Genomic DNA, 21,943 nt, shown 5'->3' on the forward strand with positions numbered 1-21,943 from the left:
CATCACATTACAGAGATCTGCTAACCCCGAAACAATGCATTCAAAACATATTAAACCACTTAATTATAGAACAGAATCATTCCAAAGATCGTTCCTGGTTCGAAGCATAGCCGATTGGAACAACTTGCCACAAGACATAGTAGAATTTCCTGATTTACAATCTTTTGTAAAGGCTGTTACCAATTATATGTAACCGGTTGAGAATACGTTTTATTGTTAGCTCTTTGTCAGTTGCAGTTGTTTTGGCGCATTACTTTTTTCTTAGACCCATATAGCTAGTGCTATAACTTGTTAATTGTAACTCATGTTGTTTATTGTTTCATATTTGCTTACGCGCTGTGCCTTCCAATCTTGATTGCTTTCTATTGAATTGTTTAATCATGTAGTCTGTACCTTCACATTGCTTTCTACTGAATTGTTTAAACATCTACAATGTTTCGTTTGATGACAGCAATGTAACCGCAACTCCTTTCTTGTCTTGTGCTGAGAGTCTGAATAAATAAGTAAATAAATAAATAATAACAGAAATTTAATATTCCTGCACTTGTTAAATGATTGCCATCCTAACGAGAGCTTTCTCTGAGATATTACGAGACATTAAGAAATTACAAGGAACTAACAAGTGATGTTGCCTTTTACAGCGTCTTTACAATAGAAAAAGAAAACGGCACACAACCTCATGCGAGTGGCGTGATACTAAAGAAATACCACATGTTTCCTCTAAACAAACACGTGCCTGAAGGAAATCAAATGGTTTTAACGCACCTAAATAGCTTAGCCGCAGTTAAGAGCGAAGTCTTTTTGCAAGGCCAAGTGTACCCCATGGACAGCTGCAAGGCAAAGTGTACTTATAGCATTCTTCTTTTGAATTCTCGAGGTATACTTATTCTCCTTCATACTTAACAAATACACTCCGCGGTTAATTGCTCGCGTTCGCCTTCCCGTCCTTATTTTTGCTGCAGGATTTGAGGGCACCAATCTGAGTCATGTTCAGTTGTCCAGCCTGTGCGACGTCTTTCGTACTCGTCACCCTCCTTCGCCATAACAGCGCCAAGCGTAAGTATTGCTCGACTGATAAATTTTGTAATCACCGCAATTAAAATATAGATGTGACGCAGCAAAGGCCGGTTGCTTAAAGGAAAGGACTCTTTGGAGAAACGTTTAGTTTAAGGCCGATTCGGATTGGAGTCATCAATCACATTTCCAACACATCAAGCCAACAGACAAGGAAACCAAGGAACGCGTAGGGAAAATTATTGTTGCATCAAGTATGCTATTTCTACTGTAGAAATAATCAGGTGAAATAAACGAAAGAGGATGAAAAAGCTTGTAGCCCGCCGGGAGGTGAAAGCACACCCGCTTCATGACGCGCTATGTGCAATTGCCACGCGAGCTGTCATAGCGACAATGGTCGCCGTCTTCTTTCTTGGACGATACCATAGCTTCAACGCATTCCTTTTGCGTGTGAGAAAATTCATTGGTGTTCCAGGCATTTTTGTGCTTCACGTTTTATTTCAAACGAAAATTGGCACTGCAAGGCATTTTTCAAAGCAAACTCAAGGGCATGCATCTCGAAACTGTTATACTGAGAATTCCATCCAAATGGATGTTCCCCGCAAAAACACAGGCAAGGATTCCTTTAATTCAGAATGGCCTGCAAAGAAATTATTGAAATATTTATTAAGTGAACTACTGTCAACTGTTCAACAAAGTATCTGGGCGTTTGGAGTCAGTAATGTCTGCCTCTGCACAAGCACCGAATTATTAAAGTTTTGCTCTATCGGCCACATTTAGTTTCGTAAATTTTGTGTTATCTCTACGAAAATACAACTGCTATATCTAGGATAAGGAACGTGCATATTTCCTCAGTATAGCATGGTTATCGGATTCCATGTTTTCGCTGTATTTATAATTAAAGTAATAAGGAGCTTTTTTTTTTCTTTTTTTTTAAGCCAGCCTTCGTGTACCCGTTGCTGCCGAAGGGTTATACGGCGCCTACGATTTTTTCACCTGCGAGAACTGTTCTTGCACCTACTCGTTCGAACGAAGATGCCTGGTGAACAGATACAAGGAATGCTGGTGCGACGTTGGAACATACCGGCGAGGAATTCGGGGCCCCTGTATCAAGAAGAGGGACTGTATCCCAGATCCACTGCCGTAAGGCATGCAGAAAGGGCGAACGATTGCTTCTGCATTTGAAAAGCGTGCAGACAACTGGAGTATGGTAGCCAGGAGCCAAAATAAAAAGCTTTATTTCTTTATGGGAAGCGTCTTTCGTTACCGTCAGCATAACGGAGTTAGTCGCCGGAGCCGCATGCGAAGGTTACATGCGGGTACCGGAAAGCAAATAATCATCGGTTGGTTTTATGTCCAAACGGGGTGCAGTGCTCTGTTTAGCCTTCCGTGAGTTTGTGACGACGCACGTCAGTATCGTTGTACTTTTGGTACTGGATCTTGAAATAAAGAGTCTCTAACTGTGAAACAGTTTTGCTCGGCGTGAAGACCTCTACGTCGTGGCGCGGGAGTACAAAATGATGACAGTCTCAATAAGTAATCAAGAGTGCTACAGCATTGTTGTTCTTTTTACATGACGTGTTCGTACAATAAAAAGCACGTGTATTCATGCATTTTGCAATTTGCAATCACGCATTTTGTTTTCAGCGTGTCTAAACTCTGCCTCTTCTAGTAACACAGCTCAAAAACTTGATTGGCGCTATACGCCCCAGGCGATTTCAAAACATTCTGTTAGAGTCGTTTGGGTCAAATGTTTGTTTCCCGGGTCCCTTGTCCTCGCAAGCCCTCGCCCGCGTTATAACTGCGCCTCGGTAAGGCCAAATTAAAACACCTGGTAATAAGACAAAATTATACAGGCACCTTCATACGAATACGAGAACATGCAAGAATATATGAGGGTGTTACGCACTTGCGCTGTCGATGGAGGCTATAAGAACAAAGATACGTCAAAGCACGGAGGTGAAGGCATGTGTAGAGAGAGAGGGAGAGAGAAGTTGGTTGAAAGAGAAAATGAAAGCCTGCTGACCACACCGCAACTGTCTATAGCGCGTGACTGACACTTGAACATTGGTCACCAGTGGGAACAAGGCGGACAAGGGAAGGAATTTCAGTTTATTTTTCCTTAAAGAGATATACATGCTTACACAAGTACACAGAATGATAGAGATGCGACATCCTTCGTAGCTGGTAGCTCTGCTGGCATGTTATCACAAGAAAATTTATTCGCCCGTAGGCACGCGTACAACTGTGCAGTGAAAATAGAGAGCCAAATCTGACGTTCCCCGCGTGCAATACATCGTACATGGTACAAACAAAACACATAAGCAAACGATATGGTTAATGGTGTCTGCTTGTCACTGGCTTTGCCACTTTCACTTCGAGAATATTATCACAGCGCGCATTACAGCCTGTAAGCAGATCTGCATTCCTCGATCATAGTAGCGATTTCTGGATTATTATTTAGGAACTGAGGTACTAGGTAGGCGAGTGTCTGAGTACCATATTTTGTTCTAAACATTGATGTTCTAAGTCTGTTATGCCTAAGTTGATATTGTGAGTTGTCGCATGACAAAAATGTGGACAGGATATTTGGGTCATGCAGAAATTTCCTGTGTGTACACATAGCAAGCCTTAGTTGGAATAGATGATCTATTGTGAGTATGTTTAGGTTGGAAAAGTATGGTTGAAGGTTTTCTATGCAGCGCACAGCTCTTTTTTTTGTAGGATTATTAACTTATCTAAATTTGTCTTAGTAGTTGTACCCCAGTATAGTAGACAATAGTGTATATGTGAATGAACAAGGGCATAGTATAGCTGTAGTTTTAACCATTTTGGCACCAAGGTTCTGGTGTTATACAATATAGAAAGTGATCTGCACATATTTGCATGTATCTTCTTTGCATGCGGTGTCCAGCTCAAGTTTTCTTCAAAGACGACACCTACAAACTTATAAGTAGAGACCTGTTCGATAGCACAATTTTTAAATCTAATACAGGTACTGTAGTCATCAGGCTTATTACGGCTTTTGAAAATAATATGCGTAGTCTTTTGTGCATTTAGCTGAAGTTGATTACAATGCAACCAGTTTGATATATTGGTTAACCATCTATTAGCTGTCTTTTGACATTCAAATAAGTATTTAACTGTAAATAGGAATACTTCTGTCGTCTGCATAGAGAACTATGCCAGGAGTTCGCGGTATGTTCACAAGATCATTTATATATAGAATAAAGAATAATGGTTCAAGGATAGAGCCTTGCGGTGCGCCATATTTTATCGGATGTAATTGGGAACGGTAACCATTTAGGCTAGTAAATTGCACCCTGTCGGATAGATAACTACGTATCAGATTTAATACCAAACCTCTAACACAGTAGTGTGGGAGTTTGCGAAACAAAATGGGATGCTTAATAGAATCGAACGCCTTTCTAAAGTCTAGAAATAATCCAAGATTGTATTGCTTATTATGAATATTATTAACTAATTTTCCTTTAATATCTAAGAACGCCGTTTTGGTTGATTTCTTTTCGCGGAAGCCAAATTGCTGCTTGGAAAGCATTTGGTGGTCGCCGATAAACTTCATTAATCGTGATTTTAATGTATATTCTAAAACTTTAGGATATAAAGGTAGCACAGATATAGGCCGATAGTTATGCAAGTCATTATGAGACCCACATTTGTGAATGGCTACTACTCTGGCTATCTTCATGCCTTCAGGAAAGGTTCCCGTGGTGAAAGCTTGATTGCAGATGTGCTGAAGTGGGCCACATAGTAATTCTGCAGCATGTTTAATTGGGTCAGCCCTAATGTCATCATATCCTACCACGGTATCTTTTTTAAAGATTTCAGGTATGTAACTATTTCTAATTCACTACCTGGAGTCAACAAAATAGATTGCGTGCAGGAAGAAGAAATGTATTGTTCACAGTCATTTGCTGTATTATTTCTGTGACCTGCTGCACCAGAAGTTAGTAAATTATTATTGAGTTTGCCCGCTACATCGGCTTCAGTGAACTCAACTCCGTCAATGGTGTAGCTTTGTTTTCCCTATGAACAGACTTGCCGAGTTCCAAGCTATCCTGGGACGACAGTAGACCCCCGCAAATATTGCCTGATAATATTGAATACGAACTCTCTTCAAATCCGAATTTAATTTGTTGCGAACTTTTCTATTCATGTAATAGAGACATGTCTCTTAGTCTAAAGAAGTTATGGTATGGTTTATCTCGTTCTGTAATTCTATTGTAAAGATCTCTGTTATTCCATGGTTTCTTGGACTTTCTCTGCCTTTTGTACATGCTGCTTCACACATCCATCAAAGCGTACAGAGAATGACGTTGAATTGGAAAGGCTTCGTGCACTACGTCGCCGAGCTGAAAGGAGGTACAGGCGCACGAAGTCAATTCTTGACCTCAGAGAAGCTCTTTGAAACTTGATGTTCATGCTGTGCTTATGTCGATGACGCCGAGTGGTAGGCAGTTGATGCAGCAAGACGGTAGCACCAGGCGTTGGCCAGGCCAGTGGATCCGATGCCTTGGGCTCGGGTGAGCCAAAAGTATGCAGTTGATGTCAACAGAGCTCAAGATCGCCCCAGGCGTCCAAGAAACATGGCCAGGCAGCTGGAGCCAATGCCAATGTCTGCACATGTGGCTAAGGACGTGTAGTGAAAATGGCCAGAGAGCATACAAGAAGCAAAGGATGACCACGCAGGCAGGGTTAAGACCGATTCAAGGTTAAGACCGATTCTGCTAAAGCCTGCAATTGCAGTCGCGACGAGCCAGAGACTAATACGACGGTGTCATCAGCGTAAGCCTGTATATGCATGCCCTCTGGTAGCGGAAGACTTAGTAAGGAATGAATTATCAAATTCCATAGCAGAGGGCTAAGAGCCGATCCCTGCGGACTGCCGATGGAAGGGCGAGCCGAGATGTTCCTAGTCTTACTCCGGAGGACGACCGTCCGATCGGTAAGAAATGATTGGAGGAGGCGATATAAGTTCGTCGGGCAGCGGTGCTTGCGCAGAAAAAACAACATGGCGTCGTGCCAGACACTGTCAAAGGCGCCCGTAAAATCCAGTGAAATCAACACTGCGGGTGTCTTGGCGGCCTTAAGTGCACTGAGCCGGTGCTTTAGGGCGTATACGGCCAGCGGTGCACTCCGAGCATGGGTAAAGCCAAGTTGGCTTTCGTGGATGAGGTGACGAGAGTGAAGAAAATAACAGAGGCGAGAATTAAGTAGGCGTTCCAAAATTTTACCGAAAAGAGAATTCATTACTATCGGACGATAGGCTGACGGAAGATGGGGGGGCGGGGGGCGGCGGCGAGGCTTGAGAATAAAAATTATTCGACCCGTCTTCCAGTTAGAGGAAAAGTGTCCTAATTGAAGAGCGGCGTTAAAGATGTGTAAGAAGGGAGGGTGGCTCTGAAAAAGAATTTGCACAAACATGCCCGTCAGCCCATCTAGCCCCGGCGCCGCGCACAGTAAGCCAAGAAGTAGGGAGTGCTCGATCTCCGGTAAGGTGAAAGAATGATCATTGGGTACCTCTGCATAAAGAGAGTGCGCGATCGCGCGTATGCTGCTGTAGTAGTCGTTGTCCGCCGTCGGATCGTCAACCGCAATGTGTGTGCGCAATAAAAGCGCTGCTGACGCATGGATCGAGGTGACGCAGAGATGAAGAAAGCTCGGTTATCCATAGTCAGTGCGGGCCCGCAAGCGGGCTATCCTGCCCTGTAGAATGGGGCAGGCCTGGGAGCCCGCAGGGTGAGCGCTCGGTCGGCCCGCACGCTTACACTCGCTGCAACAAACGGCCGCATCCCCCAATCGAACGGTGCACCGCTCGCCGAGGTGCGGCCCCGCGCATCGCGTGCATACCGCGCGCTCAGGCTGTGATCGGACGGGGCATGCGCGCCGGGGGTGACCGTAGGTGGAACAAAAGGTGCACGTAGGCACGTGAAGGTCTGCAACCACGCTCGCAGAAGTCCATCCTACAGCGACACGCCCGCGGCTCATTAGCGTCCGAAACGCCGGTGGATCTAAGCCATTGTAAGGCGAGAAGTGCATTCCATGCATGTGAACTCGTGAAACCTAACTTCAAATGAAGCCACACTCAGTTCTAGTGACATAATAGTATTGTATTTGGAGCACGGAAAATCACAGTGAACTGCTGCAGATTTCAATTATGAAAGTTACAAGAAATAACTTAAGTTGTCTGTAATCTAGGTTTCTTCATGAATGACATAAAGTTTTTTTTTCGCCATCTTGTTTTTGAGCAAGCAAAGTTCTCATTTCGGCAATTCAGGAGATTCATAAAGGTATTTTCTACAGTGCGTTGTTCCTCTTTGCCCTTTTCTGCATTTGACACTTAGCGGAGTCCTGTGCGAGGTGGTACACACACAGTGCCTGAGGAGCACACACAGTGGCTGAGGAGTTCTATAGAGATTTATACAGTACCAGTGGCACCCACGACCATAACGGAAGAGAGAATAGTCTAGAGGAATTCCAAATCCCACAAGTAACGCCAGAAGAAGTAAAGAAAGCGTTGGGCGCTATGCAGAGGGGGAAGGCAGCTGGGGAGGACCAGGTAACAGCAGATTTGTTGAAAGATGGTGGGCAGATTGTTCTAGAGAAACTGCCCACCCTGTATACGCAATGCCTCATGACCTCGAGCGTACCGGAATCTTGGAAGAACGCTAACTTAATCCTAATCCATAAGAAAGGGGACGCCAAAGACTTGAAAAATTATAGACCGATCAGCTTACTGTTAGTTGCCTACAAACTATTTACTAAGGTAATCGCAAATAGAATCAGGAACACCTTAGACTTCTGTCAAGCAAAGGACCAGGCAGGATTCCGTAAAGGCTACTCAACGATAGACCATGTTCACACTATCAATCAGGTGATAGAGAAATGTGCGGAATATAACCAACCCCTATATGCAGCTTTCATTGATAACGAGAAAGCGTTTGATTCTGTCGAAACCTCAGCAGTCATGGACGCATTACGGAATCATGGTGTAGACAAGCCGTATGTAAAATTACTGAAAGATATCTATAGCGGCTCCACAGCCACCGTAGTCCTCCATAAAGAAAGCAACGAAATCCTAATAGAGAAAGGCGTCAGGCAGGGAGATACGATCTCTCCAATGCTATTCACAGCGTGTTTACAGGAGGTATTCAGAGACCTGGATTGGGAAAAATTGGGGATAAGAGTTAATGGAGAATACCTTAGTAACTTGCGATTTGCTGATGATATTGCCTTGCTTAGTAACTCAGGGGACCAATTGCAATGTATGCTCATTGACTTGGAGAGGCAAAGCAGAAGAGTGGGTCTAAAAATGTGCAGAAAACTAAAGTAATGTTTAACAGTCTCGGAAGAGAACAGCAATTTACAATAGGTAGCGAGGCACTCGAAGTCGTAATGGAATGCATCTACTTAGGGCAGGTAGTGACCGCGGATCCAGATCATGAGACGGAAATAATCAGAAGAATAAGAATGGACTGGGGTGCGTTTGGCAGGCATTCTGTGATCATGAACAGCAGGTTGACATTATCCCTCAAGAGAAAAATGTATAATAGCTGTTTTTTCCAGTACTCACATACGGGGCAGAAACCTGGAGGCTTACGAAAAGGGTTCTACTTAAATTGAGGACGACGCAACGACCTATGGAAAGAATAATGATGGGTGTAACGTTAAGGGATAAGAAAAGAGTAGACTGGGTGAGGGAACAAACGCGAGTTAATGACATCTTAGGTAAAATCAAGAAAAAGAAATGGGCATGGGCAGGACATGTAATGAGGAGGGAAGATAACCGATGGTCATTAAACGTTACGGACTGGATTCCAAGGGAAGGGAAGGGTAGGAGGGGGCAGCAGAAAGTTAGGTGGGCGGATGAGATTAAGAAGTTTGCTGGGACGACATGGCCACAATTAGTACATGACCGGGGTAGTTGGAGAAGTATGGGAGAGGCCTTTGCCCTGCAGTGGGCGTAACCAGGCTGATGATGGAGTCCTGTGCCACTTTGAATAAATTTAAATGGTCATGCTGTTAAGCTGTACCCACGGAAAGTTGAAATAAAGCAAGACAAATACATAAATCAGTTTCATTGCTTCAACGGCATATTGTATGCCACATTCTTGCATGGGGAAGTCTCTTTTTAAAGCTTGTTCTGGCTTTTTGTTGTTTTTGCAGGCTTCACGTGTCGCAAGTTTTCTCGTACCATCATGCCCTATGTAAACAACACTCTGGCCTCGCTTTTCACGTGGGACCAAAAGCCTCTAAAGAACCCAAGTTGGACAGCTCAAACCAAAACACAAGTGTTGTGCTTTTGTAAGTTTCAACGTTCTTATGGTCGTTCATGTTTGTTAGTTTCCTCAAGAGCCTAATTAGGATTTCTCAGACGAGCGTACAAATGCTGTGCCTTTGTATACCTTGACATATTTATGTTAGTCTCATGTATGTTAATTACGCTGATCTCCTGAATAGTCCACGTTGGATGGCTCAGTCCAGCATACAAGTGTTATGCTTTGTTATATTTCACTACATTTTTAGGGTAGTTTTCGATATAGTTCCAGCAAATATAGTGTTTCCTTATTATATTTCGTAACTGTCTTCAGTCTTTTCATGCCAGACCACCCAGTTTTGTCAAGAACTGTCCCATTATGGCAAACCATTTCAAGTTTGCTTGATGAGCAAAAGTAGTTACAATGAGAATGTTGAAAAAAAAATTGCTTTCGTACATACATCTGAATCATTCCACATCAACCAACAAGCGCATTTTTTTACCATGGCAGATAAAGTTGAAAAAAATTAGATACGTTTGTTGTAGCTCTGAACTCTTTCTCCCCACTTAATTTTCATCGCAAGAATTTTCTACAATTTTGGCGTAAATTAGTTGCTCTTGCCCAGCTAAGCTGGAAGGCACTGATCCACGTTTCTTTTCAAAGGGAAATTGTATGATCTAGGTATTCAGATGGTGTTCATGTCAAAAGAATGAAGTGGTGTGACTGCCAGAATTGCAAAGCTTTAATTTTTTCTTCGAACGCAGGGAAATGCAGAAGGCACAAAATAAATATAGAATCGCAGCCTGGTTAACTTGTGATAGCTGCAAAATATTTGAAGCCTTGGAGGTTCAGTTGGTCGCCTAATAAAACTAGATTTATGTTTCGCAATATGCTTTGTGTTGAAGGTAAAATTAGCTTTGGCGGCCGGTGCGAAAATATGTGACCCAACATTACATAGCCCTACATGTTTGCTATGCATGGGACAAGTTACGAAAAGGTGTTATTCTTTAAGTGCCATGAATTATTTTTTCTAATGTTCATTTGTGGATTGTGCAGACAGCATGAATATATGAAGCTTTATCATCTAGCAAGGAGACATTGTTCATATATTTAGCCACAAAACCTGTGACTACCACAAGAAACTGTGACTATCTTTTTTTTTATCAATACGAAGGCAGCTGACATCATGCGCAACAGTCTTGACTCGTATTTTTTAACATGAATGCGGAAAATGGTCACCCATGACAACTGCCCACATCTGACTGAAAACGGCACATATGACTTTTATAGCTAAGCATGTTTTGGCTCTCAAACAGTGGTAATACGCAACACCACAAGAATTTGTTCGTACTCGTGCAGGTTTTCAGTTTTAATTATGAAGCTGTTTTCTACTTGCATTGTCAATGGGTAGCATGAAGCAGGGCACGAACAGTCCTTTTTAAAATGCTTTGTATGAACAATATCAGTGCTCTTTCTGAATTTACTGCCTACATAATAGCAAATATTTCTTCTTGTAAACTGCATGAAACGTATGTTTTAACACTGCAGGACTCCCTCATGAATTTAACACGTATGTGCAACACTTTATGTGCAATGGCTGTGTGGTTTACCCGGCCCACACCAAGCGCAAGCCTTGTTGCATTAGAGCGTGTGTTTCTTGGGAATAAAGCGCAGACCCCTACACCGCTTCTCTGTCATCTATGTTGCAGACAAAGCCAGCCTTGTTGTCTGCATTTCTGGCTGGCAAGCTTGTACACACATCGGAGAAAAGCCGTTGCTGACAAAAATTCAAAAACAAATTTTTTCGCATTTAAATATAATGCCTTTTTTAACTTCACACATGCATAGCGGACAAGTAGAGCTATCTAATAATGTATAACATATTTTTGGACAACCACCAAAGCTGTTTTTACCTTGAACATGAAGCTTCTTGCAAAAGATTAGAATTTTAGTTTCTTTACAGGCGATCGGCTGAACCTTCAGCGCTTGAAATATTTTTCAGCTACACTACGAGGGTCGTTCAAGTCAATCCGGGACTTTTTTAAAAACAAATAGAAGATCAATGTTCAAAGTGTAGAAAGTGGATTTATTTTTTCACATGACCTTCAGGTACTATTATACACTTATCCCAGCGTTTAACAAACGCGTGAAATGCTTCGGCATAGGAATATTTATTATTACGATGGAATCATTGTAGAACACCACTCTTCACTTCAACATCAGTGTTAAAATGTTTTCCTCCAAGGAATTCCTTCAGGCGCCCAAACAAGCCAAAATCACTTGGTGCTAAGTCAGGACTATAGGGGGGTGTGTGGTAATATCTGCCAGCCAAGTGCCTGGATTGTTTGCGATATGTGTTGAATGGTATGCGGCCATGCATTGTCTTGCAAAAAGACCACACCCTTTGTGATCAAACCCGGACGCTTCTTCCGTAAACTTTTGTGCACATCACGCAGAACACGGCAGTAATACTCACTGTTGATAGTGACAACATGTGGTAAAAAATCAACGTGAATGATTCCGTGTTTATCCCAGAATACACTTCCCATCACTATACCAGCAGACGCAGCCATTCGAAATTTCTTGGAAGGTAATGATTCCGTATGCTTCCACTGCATCGATGCTCTTTTGGATTCTAGGGCGAAATGGTGAACCCATCTTTTGTCACATGTCATGATGCGATTCAGAAAATCCTGCCCTTCCCTTTCATAGCGTTCCTTCAGTTCTCTACGGACTTCAACTCTTCTCTGTCTGTCAAAAGCAGGCAGCTGCTTTGGGACCCAGCGTGCACTCATTTTTCGGAACAACAAATGAGCATGAATTATTGTGTTCACTGTTCCTAACGACAGTTTACACACCCTTGCAATTTCACGGCAGCTTATGCGACGATTGTCTGCGATCAGCTGCACCACGCGCTGAATGTTCTCAGGAAAGACTATTCTAGGCTGTGATCCACCACGATCGCGATCGTCAGTAATAGAGATACGGCCATCTTTGACATGCTTACACCATTCAAACGTCTTACTGCGACTGAGTGTCACATCACTGTACAGAGCCTGAAGTCTTCCGTAAATTTCAGCAGGTTTTACGCCCTCGTTCGCTAAAAACTTCATCACAACACGCTGTCCCACGTAGACGTTCACACTGTTGTCGGCCATCTTGAATAACAGTCTATCCAGAAGCGCGGGAAATGAGCGCCGTCTACCAGTAACAGGACACGGGTGCCAGTTTCTATTTCATACAAGACCTCCAGCCTAGACGTCCATTTAAACCGGGAAAGAAAAAAAGTCCCGCATTGAGTTGAACGACCCTCGTATGTCAGGTGGGCTACCATTCTGTATTTAATTTAACGCATTACAATTTTACTCACTCTTGCCGGTGCCAAAAGCATACGAAGTATTCAAATCTTTGAAAAATTGGATATTTTGGCAGTCACATCTCTTCACTCTATTTTCATTCACACCATATGAAGGCCTTGATCCATACAATGTGCTCAATCCATACAAAATGTTGATTGACGTTCTCTAGCGAAGCTGAGCAAGAAAAATAAGCTGTCACAAAAATGCTACAAAGGTTTTGCCAAAAATAAAAAGTAGGGAAGGAGTTTTGAGATCTAGCAAACATGTGGCAACGTTTTCAGCTATATCTGTGGTATTGAAAAAACGCTGGTCCTTTCGGCATGGAATGACACACCTGCACGTGCATCGGTGCCATTGTCAGAGTGGTTCTGTTCAGTAAAGCCTTCATTTCACATAACTTCGCAAAAATGCCTTATTTTTCTATCTAAAACACATGACTTAGAATTAATAGGTATAAGTTGGCCTAAATTTAAAGTGCAACAATTGCTCTGCGGTAATCGTAATGATGCTCCTTTCATGTTTGCATGAAACAGAGAGTGAAAAACTTTATTGAGCTCTAGATTCGCTGGTCTTCTGTGGTCTTCAGGTGGCTTCGTCCATCTTCTTGCACAACGGTCGGTTGCCCTTAGTCCAGGGCTCCGCTGGACAGAATCTTGCAAAACAAGAAATCTTGCATGAAACAAGATTTTTTGTGGATTCTGTTTTTGTGGATTTTTTTGGCACTGAACAAAATTCAAATGGAACTCGCGCAAGGAATAATTTTTCAGTCTTTCAGTACGTCAGTAATAGCTGCTTTTTTTTTTATCTAAACATGGGAAGTCGTCAATATGAATAAGTCGCTTGATACAGAATGACCTGCGCAGGAACGTTATCATGGCAGAAAACATAATAAACTAGTAATAATAAATAACTAAATCATTATAATAAGCTAAATAATTAACTGTTCCCGTGGCATCACTTATTGCAATTGCCATGTTTCAAAAGTAGACAATTTTTACGGAGATTGTCACGCACCATTCAATAGCAAATGAGGATTCTACAGAGTGATCCTTTTCGAGTTTTACAGATATTTTTTTAAGTTGGCTGTACCAAGTAGCTTAATTGCTCTTGAGCTGGATTATTCAGAGGTCGACATTACCAGCACAAGAAATGGAAACACATTCAACTGATTCTCATAAATTTACTCATTGACTTATTCTGGCACATATTGCAGTTTACAAATTGTAACCAGTGAGTTTCAAAGACGTATTCACTTGCAATTCATTTGCAGGATGACACCAGTTTAGAGACTTTTGCATAAATATGAGACAAAATACATGGGCATTTCAGTTACTTTAGTGCTTCAATACATAAATGCGTTTTGTTAAAAAAAGTAAGGGGAAAAACAGTGCACTTTTACGGCCAGTCTGAGGGCATGGCTCTCATAACTTATGTCATTCTGGAAATTCATTCTAAGTGCAGACACCTTTAAGTTTACCGGCTACAATTCAAAAAGAATAATTAGGAAGTGGGTTTTTGTTAATTAGCTGAATATGTGTCTTGATTTCTCATGCAAGTAATGTCTGGCACTCTGTATTTAGAATTATGTTAGCTGCAACAGCCAGTCTTTAATAAATTCCATAAAACTTAAAGATAACCACCCTGAATATGAGTGTCTCAGTGACTGCTGTGGGCTCAAGTGAATCGTGCCATGGTTATAGTGCCACTGGCTACCTAATAAACAAAGCAAGTACCTTTTTTGACTGTTCTTATTTACTGTCATGTCACTCTGCTTGTACACATATTCATTGTGGTATTTATTTTTTAAGATTTATTCCTTTTGGGAAATGTGTTTCACTTGAGGGCCACACAGCCTACACATGTCAGTATTCAATTTTGTTATGGTGTCAAGCTGCACGAAGTTTGAACTGATGCTCTCAAACTGCAAATAGTTGTACATTTACGCAGATGTTTGGTTACAAATAAACACTTCGCCTAGAAAAATGTTTTTTTGTCTGCATCAGTTCTGCACCTTTGATTTCGTGAGGGAACATTCACTTTGACAATTGAAAAACTGACATAACAGTGATGCTAGGAGCATACTTTTTAGCCCACGGGTGACTGAGGCCTGCAATACAGAAGTGCCCATATTTAAATTTGCCCTTATCCTTTCACAGCAAATATATCAATGTCACATCAAAAATAATTACATGCGCAACAACATATCTCACCACTATTTAAAAAAAAAATGCTATTTAAAACACTGCTAAGCCCACACTGAGGCATAAAGGGATTTCAACATAATTTTATTGTTGATGTTCTACACAGCTGCAACAACATTTCAGAGGACTTTCAATGTTGAGACTCAATAGATCTGCAACAATGCTTCAATAGGCTCTCAATATTGAAAAATAACATACTTCAATAGTACTTCAATGGACTTTCAATTTGAGATTTAAACCATTTTCCACTATGCTTCATTGGGCTTTCAACATTGAAATACGTAGTTACAACAATAGAGCAATGATTTTTCAAATTTAAATGACCCCATGATGTTTCTACAAAATGTCGCTGGCCAATTATAAACACTTCTCAACAACACCCTCAATATTATTTCAACAATTTCCCAATGGTGCTTTCAACACCATTTTTTGATGTTGAACAATGACATTCCAACAACTTTTCAAAAAGTTTTTTTGTAAGGGTCTGAATTCGCGTCCTGTTCTTCAATGCATACACAAAGCACGGTAGAGGAACGTTTGTGCATTCGATGCTCAAGATTCCATGTTAATGATTCGGCCGAATTTCCATGGAAGCGAAATGCGATAAGGCTCCTGTACTTATTAGAGTTGGGTGCACTTTAAATATTCCCTGGTGGCCACATTAATTCGGAGTGCCCAACTACGGCGACCCACAGCATGATATTCCTTATATTGTGGTTCTGACGTAAAATCCATTAATTTCGGTGATTAATTTTGAATGACTCATTGTAGATTCCGGCGTAATAGCTGTTGCTCTTGTGTATTCAAGAATGTACGCCGCTATTTAGCATAGCGCGCGCAACATAATTAAGCAAGAGTGTGTCACTGTGGAATCGGTGACAACATTCAGCAAACATTGGCTGCTTGTAGGTGTGCCTTATTGCACCGATCAATACCTTTGTAGCTGCGGTTAGACTGAAAAACGGTCACGTAAGAAAGTTCACCTTACATGTATCAGTAAGTTTATTAAGCAATGCTCTAACTCGCATTGCTCTTTGGCTTTCGCTCTCGGCCAACTCCAATTGCCCTATTGAAATGCAGGTAAAACGCGACAAAGCTTTTATATGGCAACCGCTAGGGCAAGTATAATTAAATTTGTTGTATCTAAAAGAGAAAATTACGTTCTAGAGACTGTTGCAAGCAGAGTTTTGATTCACGCCTTCGGAGTGTTTACGAAATCCTCGAACTCTGGTAAGTGTCAAAATATTGAAGCATGGGTACTGAAATCTGTTAAAATATGCATTGCCGTTACTGTTAAAACTGTCATAAACTGCTTGACTTGAGCTTTTGGGAAACTGTTATCCGGAACGACCACGCTTTTTCTTAACGCTCCTTATAGCCCGATGGATCGAATGTTCTGATAGTTTTAGTACTTCTGTAAACAGGACTATTACTGATCCCCTTCAATATCGCAATTCGAACACATGTAATCATGCAAATAATTATAAAAGCTAAGTAAAGAATAATCGTAATTGGAGATTGTGGTCTTTCACTGAAGACCCGGCCCTTAGATAAATCCAGCTGTAATGGCGGAACAGCGATATCTCTAACGCGAGTTTTTTTTTTTTTAATTACGCTAGTTCAAGCTAAAATAAGTAGGACTACCAAACAAATTTTTTATAATTGTTTTCGCTAATGTGCCTGAAATATTATTCCTGAAACTGTGAAGTGAAGGCCAACCTTACGATGGCTTTCTCTGGGATATTACGAGACATCAACAAATTACCAGGAACTATCAAGTGCTATTGTTTTTTCACAGCGTCTTCATACTAGAAAAAGAAAATGGCACATTGTGTCACGCGAGTGGCGTTATCCTAAACATACGCCACATATTTCCTGTAAACAAACAGATGGCCTGAAGGAAATAAGATGCTTGTAACGCAGACAAATAGTTTAGCCGTCGTTAAGAGGGAAATCTGTTTACAAAGCCAAGAGTACTTATTGCATGTTTTCGTTTGAATTCTCAAGTTATACTTATTTTGCTTGTTGCTTAACAAAGACACTCCGTGAATAATTGCTCGCGATCACTTTGCCGTTCTTATTCTTGCTGCAGGCTTCGAGGGCACCAATATAGTCATGTTCAGTTGTCGAATGTGTGCGATGTCTTTCGCGTTCGTGACCCTTCTTCGCCCTGATGGCGTGAACCGTAAGTAAAGCTCGGCTAATAAATTTTATCATCACCTCAATCAAATCTTAGATGTGATGCAGGAAAGGCCGGTTGCTTAAAGAGAACGACTCTTTCGAGAAACATTGAGTTTAAGACCGATTCGGATTTTTGTTATGAATCACATTTGCAACATATCAAATATAAAGACGCCAAATAAAGGGACACACACAATAGAAGAGAACGGGACAGGCGCCCTTTCCCGTTCTCTTCTCTTGTGTGTAGGCGTTTATTTCGCGTCTTTGTATTCTGAGATGTACAGCTACCAGCTAGCCCAACAAGAAGTGCTTTTAAGTAACACATAAAGCCAACAGACAACGAAACCAAGGAAAGGTTGAGGAAAACTGGTTGTTGCTTGTGGATGAAAAAGCTTGCAGCCGGCGGGACGTGAACGCAGACCCGCTGCATTACTCGCTATGTGCAATTACCACGTGACCAGTCATAGCAACAATGCTCGCCGTCTTCGTTATTGGACGATACTATAGCTTGAACGCATTCCTTCTGTGTGTGAGAAAATTCATTGGTGTACCGGCATTTTTGTGCTTCACGTTTTATTTCAAAGAAAAGTGGCACTACAAGGCATTCTTCAACGCAAATTTCAGGGGGTGCATCTCGAAACCGTTGTAATGAGAATTTCATCCAAATGGATGTTCCTCGCAAAAACACACGACTACAATATCTAAAATTCAGAATGGTCCGCAACTAACTATTTAAAGATATATTAAGCAAACATCTGTAAATCGTTCAGATAAACTACTCGGTATATCAATCCAGTCGTGTCGCTTTTGCACGAGCACCCAATTACTTTTGCTCGATCCGCCGCATTTAGTTTCGTAAATGTTCTGTTATCTATAAGAAAATACAAATCCTGCATGTAGAATATGGAACGCGCAGATTTCCAAAGTATTGCATGATTATCTAATTCCACATGGTCGCTGTATATGTAGTAGGATTATTAAGGCTTTTGTTTTCTTTTGTTTTAAAGGCAACCTTCGTGTGTCTGTTGCAGCCTCAATGCCACACATCGGCGCTTATGAAGACTGTGATAACTGCTCTTGCGTCCACTCGTACGAAACATCATGCGTGGTAAACAGATACCCGGAATGCTGGTGCTACCATGGAAAATACCGGCGAACACCTGTAGGCGACTGTGTCGCGAAGAATGACTGTATCGCAAGCCCGCTGGTGTAGGGCGTGCCGAAAGCGCGAATGATTGCTTCTGCATTTTAAGAGTGTGTACACCACTGGAGTACGGTAGCGAGAAGCCATAATAAAGAGCTTTATTTCTTGACGCGAAACGTATTTCGTTTCCGTCAGCATAACGGAATCAGTCGCCGGAACCGAATGCGAATGATACACGTCTGTACCGAAAACATACAACCCTAACAACACTTGAAAACTTGCGACCGTGCTACCCACGAGCCCTACTTCGGTATCGTTGTGTAGATGAAAGATGCCACTACTCGATAATGGATGAGTCACGTGAACGTTTGGCGCTGTTTCGGCCCCACGCGTCACGCGCTCGCAGCGAAATTTAGCCTCTCGATTGGTGTTCAGCGGCACGTGACTAGGCAGTACGTTTGTCGATCCGACCGGGAATGTGCGCGTTTGAGAGAGAGCTCACTCTGCCACAATAGGTGTAACAGGTGCAGCATGCACAATCATCTATGGCTACGGTAAGCTGGAATGGCGCCGGGCAGTCTCGGGCGGCCCTTTTAGGGGGCTCATTTTTTTTACCTTAAAGCGCCCGAACACCCTGTACGAAACAAACGGGCCGACAGGGAATAGGCAGAGAGCACGACGACAAGATTAGACACTAGACCCCCGCTATCTGTATCATAAGTTACGCGCATAAGCTTTTGAGTGTGTGAATAAGTGACACTTGTTTGCCTGTTAACGTTATTTCCGTGCTCCAATGGCCTTAAACGCACAGCAGCGTGCACAACACGTGTACTCGGCTCGGTCGCCAATACGTCTACCCGATTAGTTTTCCTTTTTTCTAAAATTGAGATGACAACATTGGTTTATGTAAATCTAGTCTTTCCAGCCGCTCCAATTATTGCAGGTGTTAGTCATAATTATCCATCAATCACATTGCGGGGAAATTTAACTACACCCACAGACATATATGACACGCGTACCAAAGGTGACTACGAAATCTCCTTCTCAAGGACGAACTGTGTTCAGCAAATAAGACACATGACGTATAGTATGCTATACACTTTCTTAAGCTTTAAAAACGACATTTTCTCATTGATTCCTTTTTTACCATACGTAACAGCGAATATATTTTTTGTGTCACATTTATTGCTGTTGGTTTTTGTAATGTGAATACGTGCTGCAAATATTTGCTTTCAGTACGTTTATTTAATTATCATACGCTAACGGTCGCCAATTATTATGGTTGTTTTTATGTCCAAACAGGGTGCAGTGCTCCGTGTAGCCTTCCGTGGCTTTGTGCCGACGCACCTCAGTATCGTACTTTTCATACTGGATCTTGAAATAAAGTGTCTCTAACTGTGAAACACACAGCGGGTCGGACGTCACGCCGGCGCCACACACGAGTGGCAGAAGTGAGAAACGTAATACCGGCTTCTGCGATTGGTCTGCTTCCCCTTGCTTAGCTTGCGGTGGCTCCACCGCGATCGCTGCGCTGCGCAACGGGCACTACGTGCTGAAAAATCTCGAAGAGCTTATACTTCCAAGAGCGGTGTGGAATAGAATAAGCGACTGGGGGACCATGCGAGGAAGTTGAGAACCCAGCGTCACGAAGCGGCAGCGTCAGCAACCACTTTCGCCTCCTGCGCTAAGTATTACTTCGAGAAACGTTTCCTTAACGACTCTTCCGGTGGTCTAGGCGCGGTCAGCTCTGGTTCCAGTCGGATAGTGAGTATCGACAGCCGAAGAGGAAATCAATTGACATCGTTGACTACTCCACCAAGACATTTGCCTTTCCACATCCAACACATTACGCAAGAATTTCATGCATGTATCACCGAAAGATCCTTAAAGCCTCGCGCCCAACTCCAACGCGGCCTATTCAAATGCATGTAAAACGCAAAAACGTTTTTCTGAGATAACCCTTTCACTGATATTAATGAAATGTGTTGTATTTTAGAGATAAAGTTAAATCATATTGACTGTTGGCAGCAGAATTTCAATTTCGGACCTGAATTTCGTTAAAATGATTTCAAAAATTTGAAATTTTCAAAAAGATAGAAGTACGGAGTTTACTAATTAAGAGCTTTGCATAAAGAACGCATATCGCAGTTCTGTAAACGGCAACCATTAGATCATTCAAAGCGGAGAAATTATGTATGTCAACCTATATTTTACGTGAATTTGTTATTTTGTTTACAAGCATTCTGTAAAAGTTGCTTTTACACCCCCCCCCCCCTTACTCAATTCTTCCATATTCATGTGTAACATATCAATTTTGTCCGCTTTAGATGTACTATCAGATGCACTTCACAGAATTTCCATATCATTTCTCGTTGCTGAGTTACAGGGTTTTAAACGTGATAGTTTCGTTTTTTGATAGTTTCGGATTTTATTAAATTTTTATTAGAAAATTTATTGCCAAAATCAGAAACTCGAAACGAACAGGGACTAGATTTTAAGTTTATTTTCTTTAAATGCTACCAACCTCGTCAAATTTGGTACAGTGGTTGCCGAGAAAAACGAATTCTCTCTTTACATGTATTTAGATAGGAGCACCCGAGCGCACGCTTCCTCTTAAGAAGGATGTCTTCAGGCTGCTGCTAACACATTCGCTGCGTTTCTGTCGTCCACAGAAAACTGAGCGGGATAACAAAGCTACTCGCGTACTTGGGTAATCATCTTCGATGGTTTTTGTGAGACTTCTGTTTCTTACGCGCGAGGCATGGCCGCTTCATGTGTGACAAATGCTTATAAATTGCATCCCATTGAAATCAAATCTGTTTTATTACCTTTTAACGGAAAACGGTTGCAATACATTTCGAAAGAAATGAAAGTGCTTGTCAGAAAGGAAAAGCCAGACTGACGTTGGTACCTGGTGCCCGCAAATTATATTTTAGCAGGCCCCAAAAATTATATTTTCGCAACCACCGCTGCCACTGCTTGCAAAGCGTGAATATGCTGGATCGTATCGTCGTCCACTTTTTGGTCGCATCGCTGTGGCACGTAGTAGTGCACTACAATATATTCTCCTCAAATCCGTAGTATCACATGCGTCGATCCCCCAGTCATTATATATGCCATGTAGCCATTGCAAGATGGCAGCCACTGTTGGAACAGCTGACCGACTTCCCGGGCCATAGTGAGTGAGGCCCTCATAAGCATAATTTCGGTCCGTCATTTTCACGCAGTATTCCTTCAATTGAAAATTAGGCCCACTTTTTCACAGCCAAACATAACACTTATTTCAGACAGCATGGCGCGTCGATTTTGCATGTAGAAGCCTGCATCTGCCACTCATGATCGCTGAAGTTTGCCTTACGTTAGCTGCTCAGGTGTTAGGCAGTTCACGACACCATAGCGCGCTGCGATACAAGCAAGGTATAATTACCTTCTAAATAAAAACCGCCATTTCCAAAACTCAATTCTTCCGACACTATGTTTATTAGAGTAAAGCAAATCACGGAACATCTTTATGCTGTTGGACATGCCATGCTTGTCAAGCACTTTGATGAGAAACTTAAAAAAACGAAGTGCATTTTGTTTGTAAAGGCAATCTTTTTTTTTTCACATTTAGCGGCATATTAACGGGTGCCATTTTTTCGAGCGACCTTTTCTGAGCACTTGCTATCCCGCATTCTCAATACGTCACAGCGTGCGAAAAAAATATGGAGCACGTTCCAAATTACTCTGGACTCGCTCAGGAAACAACCCTTTGTTTCTTGTAAC

General features: G+C 42.0%; 1 long non-coding RNA gene across 4 annotated transcripts; it reads left to right on the forward strand.

The window, feature by feature from the left end:
• Positions 1–773: 773 nt before the first annotated feature.
• Positions 774–18,347, forward strand: LOC126538749 (uncharacterized). Of its 4 annotated transcripts, none has more exons than XR_011896047.1 (5): positions 774–877; positions 963–1,056; positions 9,202–9,339; positions 16,946–17,038; positions 18,066–18,347. It is a non-coding gene; the product is annotated as an uncharacterized lncRNA (long non-coding RNA). The 4 variants fall into 4 exon arrangements; XR_008614054.1 differs by having other exon boundaries at positions 9,202–9,328; XR_011896048.1 differs by having other exon boundaries at positions 782–844.
• The last annotated feature ends 3,596 nt before the right edge of the window (positions 18,348–21,943 follow it).

This window comes from Dermacentor andersoni, chromosome 8 (assembly GCF_023375885.2).
Source record: "Dermacentor andersoni chromosome 8, qqDerAnde1_hic_scaffold, whole genome shotgun sequence".
NCBI classification, from domain to species: Eukaryota; Metazoa; Arthropoda; class Arachnida; order Ixodida; family Ixodidae; genus Dermacentor; species Dermacentor andersoni.